Genomic DNA, 18,597 nt, shown 5'->3' with positions numbered 1-18,597 from the left:
TTTAAAAAAAGATTTCTTTATTTATGCAGGGTGGGAGGGGCAGAGGGAGAGGGAAAGAGAGTGTTAAGCAGACTCAGTGCTGAGCCCAGAGCCGACCCCGGGCTCCATCTCATGACCCTGAGATCACAACCTGAGCCGAAACCAAGAGTCCACTTAACAGACTGAGCCACCTAGATGCCCCTGGATGATAATCTTCTTAATGAGAATGGTATCTTTGTGCTAATCTTAACCTCTTCCCATCTGAACACCGAGTAGGCTCAATAAATGTTTGCATTGCATTGGAATATATTCGGACATCGGTGGTGGGAGTAACTGAAGTACTCCGTTCTGTTCTACTTCAGACTCAAAACATTTCGAAGATGCTCCAACCACTTCACACTGGAAGGCATCATCATAATTATATTTAAGCTTACTTTTCTTTTGAATTGAAAATAAACAAAGAATTCAGTGCAATTCAATTACAGATCGTTAAGTGGAAGTCTTGGTTCAACTACCACGTAACAGACGTATAATAATCCTCCTCATACGACACACTTGCTGGTATGTAAATGTTCACAGTAACAACCACACAACAAGGCCTAAGCACTTTTAATCCAACTTGAAGTGTCTGTCTGCTTCAAAAGATCAAATGATGACTATAAGATAAATTTCAATACCTCGGACGATATTCGATTTTGGAAAACCAATATTCAGAGCCACACAGTCAGCATTGGGAATGCACTCGGGTTCTCATATCCTCTGTGGTCCTATCATTCTCCGTAAGCTACTCTGAGTTTATCCGATGCCAATGCACTTGGTCATTTTCCTATCCTAGCTAGAAAGGTGGGCTAGGGTGAGGCAATGACTCATTTGTTTAGAGCGGGGTGGGGGGGAGGAAGGATTCCTCTTTCCACACGACCTCCTCATGAACTAGAAGAGTCATGACGGTAACAGTGTAGTAGTGAATTAGTCATAGCAGCAGCACAAAGAGCAGCCAGTGAAGGTAGTCATAGCGGCACCAGCCCCGGTAACAGCAGCCAGCATTTACTGAGCATATACTGTGCGACGAGTACTCTGCATATATTATCTCTAGCCCCCTTAATAATGCTATGGGCATGCATCATTACCCTGATCTTTATTGACGGAGAAACACACTCAGAGAGCCTCGCCTGCCCAAGTTCACGTAGCCAGTGAATGCTGGAACTGGGTCCCTAAGTCCAGTTCTGTTTGATTCCAAGCCTGACCCCCAACACACACACACATACCATCCGACTTCTGGAGGAGACACACGTCTTCATTTTCATGGCATCATCTTCTAAGAAGTCAATTCATTTCAGCTACTTTTTTTGTTCCCTTGTAACATCTCCAGAAAATGCCGGTTATGAGCCGAGCAGGTTGTGCTGGTTTCATAAACTGAGACGCCAAAGACAGAGTCAGCGCTTCAGAGGGAAGCCTGGGGTTTCCAAGGTTACACTTATGGCAGAAAAGCCAACAAGCAAGATTCTGCATCGGAGTGGCCCTGGTTAGAACCAGGAGGACCTGACATCTCAGTCAATAGTAACCACATCATATGGTAAGACCTCTGGCGGGCCAAGGCATGCTTGGAACTGCTGACCAAGGACTCACTTAAAAGACCTTAATTTAGGAAATACTTTTCTACCATGAATTGAAATCTTTATCGGAAGACCTTTCAGCAGAAGGGAAATATTGTTCTATTTTAATACCCAACTCACTCTAAATAAAACCAACTCTGGACCATTGACCTGATTTAGCCTCATAAACAATAACAGGACTGCATCCAACTTAAGAGTACAAATATATATAGTAGTCCATGTCATCGTCCCCTTAATACCACGTGTTTCTCCCAGACTTTGACTATAGGTTAATTCTGATTCAGGCTGCTACCAATTAAAGGGATGTCTGTTTAGCCTGATGAAGCTTTCAATTGAAATTTTTAAGGAAAAGGCCAATACATGAATTCAGACCAAGTGAAAAACGGTGCTGCCTTATATAGTAAAAAATGCACCATAATTCTAAGCTCTAATTTGGGGATTTACCTATTGTCAAAGGTAAGTCATTGCATATGTAGGCCTCTACTTACTTCAGGATTTTATTTTATTTTTAAAGATGTTATTTATTTGTTCATGAGAGACACAGAGAGAGGCAGAGACACAGGCAGAGGAAGAAGTGGGCTTTCTGCAGGGAGCCCGATGCGGAACTTGATCCCAGGACCCTGGGATCATGCCTCGAGCCAAAGGCAGACCTGAGCCACCCAGGTGTCCATTTTTTTTTTTTTTTTAAGATTTCATTACTTCAGGATTTTAACAAGAAAAAAATATCTGGATGTGTGTGTTCATGAAGCCCAAGGTAGAAAACATTATGGAAAGCTTCTTTCTGTAAAAATGTGGCATCTTGAGGCCAGATAAAGTGGACTTTCAACACATAGTAGGCAACTGTGATACCAGTTGACAAGCTCTGAAGGTAATTTTGGGAGCCATGTCTTTGGCTGCACAAGATAGGATGAAGAATAAAATGTCGCTCTTCACCCTGTGCTCAGTCTCCAATTATGGAAAGATTCCTGTTTTCCTTCAGCGCGTCTAAGTAATCCCTTTGCCAAAAAGGAGGAAAGTCACACCGGATCTTCAGAATCACAAGATTAAAAGAGAGGGAAACGTTCCTGGAAAACATCTTCAGCATGGGATGCGTGCCTGTGGTGACCAGATGATTGTTTCTGAACTAAGGGGGGGGAGGGTGTGAGAAGGAGAAAGAAACACATCCGAAACAATGCTACTTTCATGTCCCCAAACAAGGCTGGGGTGGTTTTCTTTCGTTGTTTTTTATTTTTTTAAAAGATTTATTTATTTATTATTTATGATAGACATAGAGAGAGAGAGAGGCAGAGATACAGGAGGAGGGAGAAGCAGGCTCCATGCTGGGAGCCCGACGTGGGACTCGATCCCGGGACTCCAGGATCGCGCCCTGGGCCAAAGGCAGGCGCCAAACCACTGCGCCACCCAGGGATCCCCTTTCGTTGTTTTTTAAAACTTTTGTTTATCACTTTACAGAGTCGTGATTCTCCCATTTATATTTTCTGAATGTTTCTCTTCTTTAGTTCTGCTTGGCAGTTGTTGGCCTTTGGAGCAAACTCTGTATTTGAAAAAGCTTATGCTTCAGATCTCTAGAACTTTAAAAAAAAAAACAAAAACAAAACAAAACAAAACTGAATATTGCCAGTGGATTTTAAATGGAACTCCCAAACAATAGCACGGCTTACATGGACTTCCCATGGGAGTTTAAGACTTTACAAGAGCAATGGCCAAGTCTCATGAGGCTGCTTCCTCCATCCTGCCATGACGTTTTGGGCACGCCTGAAATGTTCTGGCATTATGCTCTCTGCTCGTTGTCTTTTAGTGCATGGAATTTATTACCGAGGAAATATTTTTAAAGGATTTTTAAATAATAGTGATTCTTTAAGCAGTAACAGCAAGAACAAACAAGTAAGCCAACATTTAGAAACAGTAAAGTGAAGAACAATTGCTTCACTTTGGGAGAAAAAACAAACCCAAGTTCGGAAATGTTTTTGTTTCATGAAAATTATGTTCATTTCAGCAATTTATAAATCATCATTCAAGGGTTCAGTGGCATTTAAGGAACACATGCTGTCTTCCTCAGAGCTGTTTTTTGCAGCGATAGTGGGAAACAAACAAAGGCATTTCTTACAACAGCTTCTACGCCTGTTGTGCATCCTACAAAGACAACCTCAAGTGCAGAGCTTATCTGGATAAGGATCAGCTCAACCTTCAGCAGCTGTCTTATCACCTAACACTTCCTTGTCAGAAGAAACGCATGGGATTAAGCCATATCACTCATCTTCTAGAACACTCCTTTGGAACATTTTATTTCATAGGATCGCTTACGGCTATATAACTCTCAACAGCACGGGAAAAATGACTCTCCCTGAGCCTTGAGAATCAAAGATTAAGGCAGCAGTGAAGTTTTACTGGGGTGGAGTAAGCCAAGTGGAGAAAGCAAACTTAGATATATCTGTCCTCACGTCTGCGGGGGGGCATCGTGGGGAAAGGGCACCATAAAAGGGGGGTCACAGACATGGATAAGGAACACTTCCTGCGGGAAACAGATTTCATTTTGTTACACCATCTCTAGTGTTTATCCACCGAGCCAAATCATTGCCAGAAAGCCATTTTATCATTGTAAATATGGCACCGATTTTTTTCTGAGCAGGGAGCACTTTTATCGAATATATCCTTTAGACACAAAATGGAAGAGATAGAATCATCTTCTCTGAAAAATAGACACAGGTAGGTCACTGACAAATATACGTAAATCAATCTCCAAGAAAAAAAGACCAGATTCAATGGCTTTTTAACCTTCTGAGAAACCTATTTTCATAAGTGCATTTTGGAAGAAGTGCTACACAAACAGCAAAGCAGACCAACATCGTCCTCAGAGCCAAACACATAACGTTCCCCATTAATTGTGATGGTTTCATTTCCTCCCCCTTGGCCTTCCTCCACGGTCACTCCCAAGGACTTCTAGGGAGGCATCTCCAGCTATTCGATTTAGTACTCAAATTTGCTCAGAGTTACTCAAAAGAAATTATTTTCTGACTTTCCAGTTGAAAATTTCTCTTGGATAGAAATCGTATCAACTGGCCTATATACTTTCATGAAACAGAGACACTGTGATTATTATTATTATTATTATTTTTTTAAGATTTTATTTATTTATTCATGATATACACAGAAAGGCAGAGACACAGGCAGAGGGAGATGCAGGCTCCATGCAGGGAGCCCGATGTGGGACTCGATCCCGGGACCCCGGGATCACGCCCTGAGCCAAAGGCAGACGCTCAACCGCTGAGCCACCCAGGTGTCCCTGTGATTATTATTATTATCTGCAATTTGATAAATATCTTCAAAACGAAGACCTCTTATAAAAACACGGGTAATGGAAATCTCTGAGTGGTAGACCGAGTACCTACACTAGGATCCTCATCTTAACTTACATGAAGGTATTTAACTTCTACAGAAAAGACTGCATCAAGTGTTAAAACATTTACTGAAGGCTGGTCTACTTGTGGTCTAGCATATAGGTTTCCACTAACCAGCTGTGAGTTCTAAACCAGGGGTTGGCAAACTATAGCCCGTGGGCCAAATCGGCCAGCCGCGTGTTGTGATGGTTTCACTGGCACACAGCCACACCCATTTGTGTGTGTATTGTCTTTGGCTGCTTTCACACTAAGGCAGGTTGGGCAGCTCCAGAAGAAATCATATGGCCCACAAAGCTGACAGTATTTTGTAGCTGGCTCTTCCAGTGTTTCCTGACCCCTGCCTTTATGAATTAATCTGGACCTCAGTTTCCCCATTCTTAACTGAGAGGCTGAGCAAGACTGAAATTTTTCAAGCAAGTTTGTACATTATGGAATCACCTGGGGAGTTTTGGGGAAATCCCAGAGCCCTGATTGTAGCCCAGAGGGTCTTGTTCCATGGGGCTGCCCCCGCCCTCCACTCCCCCCCACACACACACACTCAAAATGATCTATGTGCAGCCAGGGCAAGAACCACTGGACTAGACGATGATCAAGCCCCCACCCCCCAGCCCAGGGCTTTGACTGTGTGAACCTCTTGTGGAATAAACAGCATCTGCCTGCACGAACAAGCACCTGGAAATTAGGCCGGTACTGAAGACTCGTGTTTGATTCCAAGACTCACATTCCAACTCTCTGACTTGAGAAGTTTAGAATCTACAGTTTTGCAGATAAAGATGCAGGGCTATGTAAATATAAACGGCTCCTTTGGAAGACAGATTTGAAAGAGACTAGCACACTTATGAGTAACTTTTGAACTATGGACATAATTCACTTTGAATGTATCACACAATTAAAACTATTATACATCAAATGTAAGCCATCTGGGTGAAAGTCTCAGTGGCTTCCCACTCGGTCGAAAGCCCCAGGCTGCCTCTGACACAAGCAGCTACACCTTGAAGGTAGTCCCGAACGTGAGCCTCAAGGATGCGGAAGTCTGCGGGCTAGCAGATCATATCAAGTGCACCTCAATCACGTTCGAGGAAGGAATTAAAGAACATTTAATAAGCTTTTGGAGGTTTAGATATTGCTGAAACAGCCTTTAGGATGGCATGGGCGCTCAGGACGGGCTGGGGGCCCCCACGCAGAGAGCCCTGGGGTGCGGCCAGCTTGTACTCTGGGCGGCCGCAGGCGGAGGGGGTCCCGCAAGGGCCCACTTTCCTACATCGCCAAAGAGACTTGGATTTGGAGGTCACGCAGACAAAGTCCATGCCTCCAAGACAGTCAGGCTGAGCATTTCCCTTTGTGTCACCGGCAAAGGCGCTTTGGAGGGACTCAGGGCGTCCGGGGCCGGGCATCGGGGCCGGATGATGCTCTGCGGCGCGGAGTCCCACGGAGTCAGGATGCTCAGCGGCACCCAGGCCTGGGTCCCCCAGATGCCAGGATCGGCCCCTGACCCCTCGAGTTGCCACAGGGAGGCAAGTGTGTGCTGCTCAGTTCACCTGCTGAGCTCCTCGTGACTTCTTAGCACCCTGCCTCAAAGTGGAACTCAACAGAACTGCTCCGAGGCAGCAGAGAACACGATCGACACGCAAAAAGTATACGTGCAAAAGCTCCAGGTGCGTATAGTACCAGTTAGTCTCTCCCACCCCTTGTGAATGACAAATGTTTCATCACCTCTGCCTGAGTTAAAGTTAAAAACCAAAAAAAAAAAAAAAAAAAAAAAAAAATCAAACGGTCTCTTCATAATACTTTCCCGAGAGAAATCACTGGGGAGCAATTTGTAGGTTCCGAAATGAATGCGGAGACCTGAAAGGCAGTGTTTCGCTTGCTTATGTATTCAAAATTCAGAAGAATGGCTGGTGGGCTATGTATGGTTTTTCCTTTTTTTATCTGATGGGCAAATTCTACCGACACAGTGGAGACTATAATCTGATTAAATTATTATGGGCTGTTCCATTTGTTTCGACAAGTATTTACTACTGATAAAATACCTTGTAGCTTTCAAAAACGCTCTAGTCATTGAAAAATGAGGGATCTGATACAAAGGAGCTGTAAGACACAGTCACCGGGCTTGAGAAATGGACAAATGGTTGGGCTGGGAAGGCTTGTGCCCCAAAAATGTTTCCAAAATAATACCAAATACTATGTAATTATGAAGGGGTGTGGTAAAGGCAATATGGAGAGTCTGAGATGAGGGAATTTCGTGAACAGCTAAGCAAGAAACGTCCTCAGTGAGCCTAGAGTTGGGACCTTTAAGAATAGTGTGGAGTTGAGTAGCAGAAGGGTGGAAGGATAGAGGAAGGAGATCATTCACTTGTGTTTATAGAAACTTTACGCTGTCTGGCTTCTTAGAAGAACCCGTATTATCTTGATCACTACAGAAAAAGGCTTAACATTCGGAGTAAAGGAGAAGACGATGGGAGCCTTCAGAGAATAACAGTAGGAATGGAGAGAGGAGCCACTATCCTTGGTCCAGGGCTTTCCAAGGGTCAAGCGTTATAGGGTTTAATCCTGAATTATTACCTCCCGTTTTACTGAAGAGCACACGAGGCTCAGAGAAGTTAGTTTTGTTTTTTCCCCCTATAAATGCACACAACCCCACAACAGCAAGGCCAGGACACACGTTGCACTCGGACTCCAATCCCGTCTCAGAGTTGCTGACTCAGAATCAGCATTTTAACAAGACCCTGAGTGGTTCCCGTGTACATTTATGTTTGAGACATCCTGGCTTAAGAAATGAATTTTTAAAAATTTTTTAAAAAAAGAACTGAACTTAAGCAAGCCTACAATTCTGACTGATAAGCAATTGTAGAAAGAGGGCTGCAAGGTCCACAATAGCCAAACTGTGGAAGGAGCCTCGGTGTGCATTGAAAGATGAGTGGATAAAGAAGCTGTGGTCTATGGATACAATGGAATATTCCTCAGCCATTAGAAACGACAAATACCCACCATTTGCTTCGTGGAAGGACCTGGAGGGTATGATGCTGAGTGAAATAAGTCAATCGGAAAAGGACAAACATTATATGGTTTTATTCATTTGGGGAATATAAAAATTAGTGAAAGGGAATAAAGGGAAAGGAGAGAAAATGAGTGAAAATATCAGCGAGGGTAACAAAACATGAGAGACACCTAACTCTGGGAAATGAACAAGGGGTAGTGGAAGGGGAGGTGGGCGGGGGGTTGGGGTGACTGGGTGATGGGCACTGAGGGGGGCACTTGGCGGGATGAGCACTGGGTGTTATGTTGGCAAATTGAACTCCAATAAAAAAAAATTAAAAAAAAAGAAAGAGGGCTGCGTGATAGACCAAAACGCTCTGTTATTGACTAACATGTAGTGACCATTTTTATTTGTATCCATGCTTGGCCAAGAATAACTAAATATGCACAAGCACTCAGTGAGGTCTCTTAAGGGAGTTGAAATGTCAAACTCATAGACTGAGACTAAATTTACATTTTTAACCAGGGCAAATAAATAATCACATTTCAAGTGATGAAATGAATTTAGAGATCATCAGAGATTCGTTCATTCTTTCCTTTTACACTTAACTACCTATGGAGTAGCTGATGAGTTTTGAATAATTCAACATTACTGTAAATACATAACAATTATTCCACGTGGATCTTCACATTTCAACTTTGTATTTTTCCTTCTTTATTTCTATCAGGATGGAAAATAGATCATCTTCGATATAGTCACCACGTTAAAGGAAATTTTTTTGTTCAGTCCACGGAGCCCTTGTGTCAAAAGGTAAGGCGAAAGCACTGTGTGTCTCCATCGCCCAAGCCCTTTCTCCTTGTCACTAATTTTTTTGAAGTGTAGCACGTTTGAGCCATAGTTCTTTCTTTCAGTCTTAACCATAGGCGACCATTTCTCTAACCATAGTTATGCTATTCAATTTCCCGTGGCCTCGTGCTCCCTATGGTTAAAAAGGTTCCTAGTTACCAAGTTTCTCCCACCCACTACATGCTGGGCCAGACGCTTGGCCCTACATTATCTCATTTAATCCTCCCAAGATCCCTAATGAGCAGGTATCATCATTCCCACATTTTTGTAGGGGCTACATGGTCGTTCCAAGGATCAAATAATACTTGAGAGTGCTTTGCAAACTGTCAATCTGGAGATTTACCAATGCTACTCATTACTCTTGGTAATAGCTGGTTTTCGGTGTTGAATCAACAAATACCCTTGAACCACATCTCAAAACAACTTAAAGCAGCATCTTGAAAGATAACAACCTCTCCCTCTACCACCACCCAGACTTTGCCTACTGGACTTTTTTCCTAGAGGCATGGAGGTAGCATGATGGCCTTGCCTGGTATGTTTCTAAATGCATTTCTAGAATACAAGAGAAACTACAGCTACTTCACTTAACGAGCTGAACGATAGTCTGTTTGTTGGTTTGTTAGGACCCTCGAGAGCTTAATTCAGCAATCCAGGGGCGAGAAAAGCATCTCCCTCCAAGCCCCTCGGTTGGGGTTTGCACAGGTACCTTAGGTCTCCTAGATCTTCCAGAAGCAACAGGCCATGCTAAGCACGAGTCTGAGAGCCTGTTCATTTTGCTTCTCTTGGCCTTTAATCTGACTATGCCAACCAAGAGCAACTGAGTTCTGAACAGCCATGTCAAGGGTCAAAGGAAGGAGAAATAAACCTCTCTATCAGGCCAGGATATTCAGCCTAATGCCCAAGTTCATTAAAAAAAAAAAATCCCTAACAGATGAAGCCAGCCCAGCAGCTGGCTTGGCAACACAACACTTCCTCCGGTTGCCTCTCACAGTGTCTTCCTAGAGATGAGTCCCTTCAGTGTGGAAATGACATAAACCGCTTCCTAGCCTGGCTATTTACCTGATCTCTGAGCCCTGTTCAGGAAGGACTTAGAGACCTCTGAGGAAAAGCACGTGAGTAGTAGATCTTTAATAAGGAAGGGTCCGGCAGGGGCCCCTGGGTGTCTCAGTGGTGGAGCATCTGCCTTCGGCTCAGGTCATGGTCCTGGGGTCCCAGGATCGAGTCCCACATCGGGTTCCCCGCATGGAGCCTGCTTCTCCCTTGCCTGTATCTCTGCCTCTCTGTGTGTGTCTGTCATGAATAAATAAATAAAATATTAAAATAGAGAGAGAAAAAAAGGGTCCGGCCCAGATTTTATTACAGCTGGGAGCCCTCCAACCTTGCCCTTACCAGCCACTCCAAAGGAATGCACAGTGCAAATGTCATTGTGTGTCCTCTGCCTGTGGCTCTTCATGGAGGTGTGTTTTTGCTTGAGCTTTTGGAATTAGGCGACTTCCAGAGAGCAATACGTAAGTCAGCAATTCCTGACTTAGTATTCATATTAAATACCTATCTCATGGATTGAGTTTCACAGAATTCTTTTCATGGTCCTTTTATATACTCTCATCGTGTGTTATAATTACATTGGGACTTTGCTATTCGTTTCTGCATTCCCAGAGTTTACCCAGTGCTGATCTCAGTAGCTACAAACAAATAGTCATCGGGAGCATAAACAAGGGATCTTTTCTTTCTTTCTTTTTTTTTCTTGGTGGGATTTCATAAAGCAGATGGGGAAAAGATCATTTATAAAGGCACAAATGGGGTAGAAGCTTTTCATGGTTCCTGTATTGTTTTAGTCACGATAACCTAGTCTACACTATCCAATGCGAATAAAAGGCCTTATTGTCCTGATTTTTTTCCCTACTATAGGGAAGTATAAGCAGTATAGAAGATATAAGGGAGGAGGCAGCTAACAACATTCTGTCCCCATGGCAGGAGAGCAAGGAGAACAAAAGACCCGAGGGCCGCTACAATGCAGGGGGGGCTCGAAGCCTCTGGAAGGCTTCTCCTGCAAGTTCCTTCACTCCAGGGCCTTCCTCCTCTCCTGGCCCTAGCCAACACCAAAACCTCTTCTTTCCATTCTAAGGGACACAGCTGCTAACAGAGCCCAAGGCCAGCTTGCTCCATCCTTCCTTCGCCCACCGAAGGCAGTCTACAGCAAAAAAGAAAGCTGGCCTCCTGAGCTTGTGGTTGGTCTGGGCTGCCCGCGTGTCATGTCGTCTACATTCGTCTCATCCGCCTCTATGTGTCTAAATGTGACAGTCGTGGCATAAACCTCAGCCAGCTCCTCTTCCCTAGGAAATAGCCACGGGTCCTCCGTCAACACCTCTGGTGTTGATTCCATCAGGTAAACCAGGAACATGAAAGACTGGCTCATCCCCCATGGACTGGACTTCAAAATGGTGCTTGTTCTTACAGCCCTCTCTTTCAGCCTACCACTCACTGCTTCTTAAAAGTCCATTTTACTACCTAGCTTGGTTTCGAAAGAAGGACAAATCAAAGTTTCCACCCAATTATAATTCCCCTGAAGTTTGTTCAGTTTCCCATGTCAGCCAGAAACACAAATCGACCCTATAACCACTGAGTAATTTATGATACTGTCAGGAAATCCACGATTGGATTACACCAATGAAGCCTTTACTGTAACAGTAAATGCCCAGATATAATAATACCTCATGTTCACGGAACGCTTACTATGTGCCAATCACCATGGTAGGCACTTTACAGGCATTTTCTTTTTTGATGAGAAATGCAAAATGTGTTTCCTCTGTCAGCTTAAAAGCTATCCTCACGGGTAGAGACCTTAAGTATCACGCCCCAAAGTCTAAAACATCAAGTGAGTAGGTTCTAAATGGATTTTGTAAATGCAATTTTATCAGATTTCTCCCGAACGCTTACATCACCTACTGAGAATGAATAAAATCTTTAGCCACATTCACTTTCTCAGGCCACTTATGTTCTCTTTATTACTCATCCAGTATTGAAAAAGTTACCACTCTTTCTAAGAAGGACTTAATTCATGATTTGTCAATGACCTAGGAGGAAGGAGAATTTTGAATGTGGCAGCCTTAAAAAGCTGGCCTGTTTAGTTAACGTAATTTCTGCATATCCGACTAGCTTTAACTTCGTAACTGGTCGAGATGAATCGCATTCTTTTCAAAACGTTTCAACTGGAATTCAGATCCCATGCACAGACAGATCTTCCTCGCTTCAGCTCACTCAGCTTATATATTTAAATAAAGTTTCATTGTTATCTGTATGCTAAGACATTCAGGTTCAGGGTGCCTGGGTGGCTCAGTGGGTGAGCGTCTGCCTTTGACTTGGGTCACGATCCCGGGATCCTGGGATCGAGTCCCACATCGGGCTCCCTGCATGGAGCATGCTTCTCCCTCTGCCTGTGTCTCTGCCTCTCTCTCTGTGCCTCTTATGAATTAAAATAAAAAAGAAATACAATTAACTTTAAAAAAATAAAATACAGGGACACCTGGGTGGCTCAGCAGTTGAGCATCTGCCTTCAGCCCGGGGCATGATCCTTGAGTCCTGGGATCGAGTCCCACATCGGGCTCCCGGCATGGAGCCTGCTTCTCCCTCTGCCTATGTTTCTGCCTCTCTCTCTCTCTCTCTCTCTCTCTCTCTGTGTGTGTGTGTGTCTCTCATGAATAAATAAATAAATAATCATAAAAGAGAGAGAGGGAGAGAGACCACAAATTGTAAAGTAATATGAGTGTCTTTCCCTGCTCTATCTCTTCTGTGGGCGCTGATGTGTTCAATTGATCTTACCTTCAGAAAATAGACATCACGTCCACCTCTCTCTCAAAAACAAAATTGCTTCCACGTCACCCCATAGAAAAGAGTAAAAATGTCCCAAACTCTTAGCTTGGCATTCAGAGGCTTTCAAGATCTCCCCCAACATTCTCTCCGGGCCCCTCAGTCGACACCCCAGGCTCTCACCAGCATTGTCTAGAATCCTACACCGTCTTGCAGGTTCCTGCCAACAGGTCTCTGCTGGCCTCGCTCCCGAGGAAGGCTGCTCTCTACTTTGATGCCTAATCCACCGATCTGTCACGGCAGCTTAAAACCCACCACCCCGAAGCAAGGTTTCTTGTCTACTCAAGACCAGTCATCTCTTCCTCCTTCAAATCCTGAAACAGCCCTCCCTAAGCCATCAATTCTGGACACGTCCATCAACAAGTGTTTATTCATGCCTGTGTCTCTGGCCTTTGCCAGGGGCTTTCGAAACAAAGCTACATAACACATTAAAGCAACGACATGGACCCTTATCTCGCAAATAATACAAGCAGTATTACAAAATAATTGGAAGGCAGTCTCCCTCCAAAGTCCATACCTTAACCATCATAGCACACCGCTCCAGCCCCCGGTTTCCAACAGACATTGTGTGTTCTAACACACATTGCGGGCTTCCTCTGTGCCAGGCACGACACTGAGGGTTTATGTGACACATTTTATTATGTCCTCCCAAGTGCCATGCAAGGAAGTACATCATTAGCTCTGTTTCTCGAACATTAAGGGAGGTGCCCAAGACCGACATTTGTTTACACAGCCACCTGACTGTATGCTTTTCTGTGCATTTTCCAGAACTCTCCAAACTTACTGAAAATGATTCCAGGAATAATCAAGCATCAGGCCAAAATACCTTCCTCTTTGCAGGTGAAGGAAGGGCAAGAGGAGACTCTTCAGGGAGAAGGATGTGACTTGAGCTTCCTGTTAAAAACTTATCCCTGGAGATGTTTTCTTCTACTCCATATATCATAAATCCTTTCGGTACCAAAATACGAACATTAAAATATAGGTTTATGGGGCACCTGGGTGGCTCAGTAGTTGAGTGTCTGCCTTTGGCTCGGGTCACAATCCCGGTGTCCTGGGATCGAGTACCACATCAGGCTCCCCGGGAGGAACCTGCTTCCCCCTCTGCCATGTCTCTGCCTCTCTCTGTGTGTCTCTTATGACTTAAAAACATACAATTAACTTAAAAAAATAAAATACAGGGATGCCTGGGGGGCTCAGCAGTTGAAAATCTGCCTTCAGCCCAGAGCGTGATCCTGGTATCCTGAGATCGAGTCCCACATTGGGCTCCCTGCCTGGAGCCTGATTCTCCCTCTGCCTGCATCTCTGCCTCTCTCTGTGTGTGTCTCATGAATAAATAAATAAAATCTTTAAAAAAAATAAATACAATACAATACAATAAAATATAGGTTTAACATGACTTACAAATATTTGGAAAATATATTTTTATCGCACAGGAACTTTAAACATACTTTGCAGATTCAAAGAGACACAAGCACAAGTGCATTTGGAAGCAGCCAGTTCGAACTGATGAGACCGCATATATAACCAAAAACATTTTACAAGACACATGTCTGACTTACCCACACATCCCACTATGCGGTATCATATGGTGAAACGTCATAGGGTATATTCGTATTTTAGATTAAAATCTAGCCTGGAATTATAGTGAATTAGTTTGAATCCACAGAGAGGGTCACACAAGGGATGTCACATGAGATAACAATAAAAAAGAATGATTAATACCAGGGAATTTACAGACATCTAGTAAATTGGACATATTTCCTAATAAAAGGCCTGGAATGGTGGGTGCAATCAATGGTCCTTTCCTGGGAAGCTGTTCTCCATCACTCAGGGCTGGGGTTGGTGTCCCTGCTTTGGACATGGTGTGTCTCGATCCACCACCAATATTTACCCGACTGGAGTTCTCTACTAGACTATAAGCTCCATGAAAGAAGGAGACTGTGCCTGTTCATTTCTTAAGCATATATTAGCTTACTTTTTGGTGGCCTGTTAAAAAAAAAACACTGTGCCAGATATGGTTAACTGGAGGATAAACAAAACAATGGGTATAATGGGTCTATCAAGTGTCCATCGCATAGTGGCATGAAACAAATGTGAACTGTCCTACAATCAGTTGAGATCTAGTTTATCAAGATTCACACCATTTAAGCCAACAAAATGCAATATAGACCAAAGTAATGGTTCCTGTTCTGTTGCATAAAATGCTATGTAATATCTGGCTCAGCTCTTATTTAGAAATTATACTATATAGAATGCTTCGTCATATAGAAGAATAAATATCTGCAATATGAGTATGAATTTAAGTTTTCATGTAGGCTCAATAAGCGAAGGTCAATCAGCGAAGCAGCTGATAAGAATTTATTGAGAATTAAGCAGACGGACAAGCATCTCTGGCCTCTATCCACGCTGTGGAGACATCATGCAACACACACACACACACACACCCACACACACCCACACCCTTTCATGGAAACTGCACTATATCTGCTATTTTCAAAAAAGAAACAAGTTATAGAAATTCTAAGGAAAGAGAAAAAAAAAAAAGCCTAGCTATTTATCCACTTACAACTTTCCCAATTGCAAATAAAGTACAGGACTTTCAAAATTATAGAACCTTACAATCTATAAATGAAACCCAAGAGTGAAATCCCTTGTCTTTACCTCTAGATGAGGACTGCACAGGCAGGCTGAGCTTTAATTGGAGCCTTTATCAGACAATGACAAAAGTCCAATGGGATGACCCATTGAAATGGGCATCGTACGAATAAACTCCTTCGGCCAGCCTTTAGAGTCACAAATGCAAAACAATGGTTTGGACCTTCAGCATCAGCTGACTTGAAGTTGAAGGGCAAAGAAAGGTCAATTCTTCCCAGTTAGTATATTTTCATAAGTATAACTAGCAAAAAGGACCAAGAGCCTCCACATTGCACATTGGAACAGAAAAAAATGGAATTACTGCATTGCAATTCCTTGAAAACTCTGCAATACATTATATTCAATTCTGTCAAGTGTTATGTGGTTCACAAATCAAACTTTTAATACAGACTTGAGGACTGAGAGGCTTCTTAGAATTCAATTAAAATGATGCAAACAGGTCCACATTATGACATGCTCCATTTAGAGACATGCATTTGGCAGGAAGACTTTTCTCTTTTTATCTTAAAATAGAGTTCAGGAAATGCTGGTTTAATTTTCTCTTTGCTTTAATATTTTATGAGTGCTTCCCAATGCATAGTCTCTGAAAGCACTAGATCACTGACATGATACTATTTCAGATGACATGGAAGGTTTCATTTGCATAAATTCTACATGTTGGAATTTTTATGCTTTCTTTTCTTTTGTACCTAGCAAGAGAGTTGTAATGTACAAAAGTACATTCCAATTCTTTACATAAGTGCATGCATACTGAGACCTAATATGAGGAAAAGTCCCCCCAAAGTTTAAGATTAGTGTGAGAAAACTGTTCTTCATAATCATTGCAGACTTCCCGTCTTCGAATAATGGACTTTTACTAACAGAAAGGACAAACACATTTTCCAACAGGAGACACCTGCCTCCTTACATATCCAAGTAAGTACGGCGCATCTATCCACTTCTCCTTGAAAGCACCCTCACCTTTTCCATGCTTGATATTTCCACATCATCCAGATCCATTTCTGTATGAGATGCTAAAGCCTCAGAAAAAGACACAGAGCACATTCACTTGTTCAGACCAAAGTAACAACAAAAAAATACCCTTCCATGGTTTGGTCCTTTCGACACGCTATTACTTCTTCAAAGATTAATGTCCATGTTGCACATGGGTTTTAAAAAAAAATATTTTTATTTATTCATGAGACACACACACACACACAGAGAGAGAGAGAGAGAGGCAGAGACACAGGCAGAGGGAGAAGCAGGCTCCATGCAGGGAGCCTGACATGGGACTCGATCCCAAGTCTCCAGGATCATGCCCTGAGCTGAAGGTGGCGCTAAACCGCTGAGCCACCCGGGCTGCCCTGTACATGGGTTTTAAACCAAAATTTAAAAAGCAAATATGTTCATAACTATGTGATAACTATCACAGACACCTCAAATGTCAACATATTCTTATGATCTTTTTATTCTAATGGAAGTGGCGTGTTTGAGGACATTCGGTGCTAGCAGGTTACCTGTTTAAATGCTCATAAGCACATTTTGTGAAATGGCTGTAAAGAAATGCTCATAAGCATGTTTTGTTGAGTGGCTGTAAATGTGCTTTGGCACACTGGCTGATGTTTATATGCTTATATTTCTCCAATTAGAGGACAAAATATACTGTATTGTTAATTGTCAGGCCCTCCCGGTGACAGTATCAACGACCGCTAACCCACAGGCTTGATCACACAAGTGTGCAGGGCTCATAATTGAAGAGCTTCATTTTCATCACAAAAACGACTGAGAGCAGGACTGTATCTCCTCGTACATTTGGAGATGTTCTGTAAATAATTAATAACTCCTCTATGATAGCACACAAATAATGAGCAGAACCTGACTACCAAGTGTACATATCAAGTCTGGAGGTTGCTGCATACTGAACATCAGTCATTGTGGTGTTTTAACAATCGATCATTAGAAGGCAGTGCCAATCCAGTCAAAGGAACATCTTTTTGATTAAGACCCCGTCCGCCCTGTTTACATTTTGGAAAACAAAAACACCTATGTCCAGTCATCCTAACCGTTCTGTCCCCAACTGAAAAGGAGTGGGGGAGATGACCACCTTGGTTTCTGAGATCAATGCCGTATCGATTTCCGAAGACTATCAGAGGCCCAATTCACACACGCTTTGCCTCTGCTATCATTGACTCTAGCCGTGTGTTTCTGGCTAGTGCCGTGCACTATACTAGAAAACCGGCCGGCATCTGTCTCCCCTTATCCCCAGCACCTAAATCCTTGGGCTTAACTTCCTCTCCAGGTTTACAGATGGATTTGCACCCGTCGTCCTTGAACACTTAAGAGCATGCTGCCCAGGTGAGGCTTTTGTTCCCCCAAGAGACATGCAGAAGCGGGATTCCCTTCAGCTCACCGATCTCCCTCAGCATCTCAAGAAACAGCCAAACCGAATCACAGGTGTCGTCCCTTGATCCCAGCGTCACAAAATAAACTATGAGGTCCGGGTAAATGCACCACCCATTAGCGCCAAGGCAAGGTGATAGGAACCATTTGTGAAAGGTGACGATGTGCTCTGAGTGATAACACTCTCGATCACATTACTCATTTTTTTGTTTGCTCAACAACACAGAGTGTGTTTTTCCTGAGAGGAAGGACTTCAATATATATTTACTCAAAGCTCTTAATTTATACTTCCTTTCCTTTTAATTGGCGTCTTGTGATCTAAAATTAACCGGTGCGCACAGTATCTCACTATTCGAGCAAACTCTCGGCTGAGTTTGCCATAATTAGACCCACCGTCGCCTGCAGTTGATCAGACATCTGGAGACCTGACTTATTTCTTCCCTGGTGCATTCTATCCATATTTAGAGAGTGATTTTTTAATTTGACATATAGTCATATTAATTATCATTCCCCGCGCTGGAGTTAGGTTGATAATTTCATGTTAAAAGTGAAGTTCAAACAGTCTTGCCTGTAACCTTACTGAATGAAAAGCCTATTCGGAAAGGAATTCCTTCTCGAAACCCGAGATGGTCAGAGCACTCTAGCTCACCAATAAGCCAGATATCATTCACACAAGAAATACAAGGTCACATGTCCTCTGAAATCCCGCATTTGCTATAGGCATTCCTCCTTCTATCCTTTTGTTTGTGCAAGTAACTAGATACAGGTACAATTCGGGTGAAATTAGCTTTCTTTAACGAGTGAAGAAAATAAATGCCCCCCAAATGCCCAAAGCCAGATTTTATCTGCCATTCCTTCTTTCCTTCTCCCCCCTTGTCCCCCC

At 43.1% G+C, this 18,597-nt stretch overlaps 1 protein-coding gene across 7 annotated transcripts in view; it reads right to left on the bottom strand.

Annotated features, from left to right (window-relative positions):
- The window catches only part of MID1 (midline 1), a 352,594-nt gene that overhangs the window by 87,544 nt on the left and 246,453 nt on the right, over positions 1-18,597 (bottom strand). The window lies entirely within an intron of this gene.

The sequence above is a fragment of the Canis lupus genome, chromosome X (genome assembly GCF_048164855.1).
Source record: "Canis lupus baileyi chromosome X, mCanLup2.hap1, whole genome shotgun sequence".
Lineage (NCBI taxonomy): Eukaryota > Metazoa > Chordata > Mammalia > Carnivora > Canidae > Canis > Canis lupus.
The sequence above is the reverse complement of the archived record's forward strand: the minus strand, read 5'-3'. Positions and strand labels throughout refer to the sequence as shown.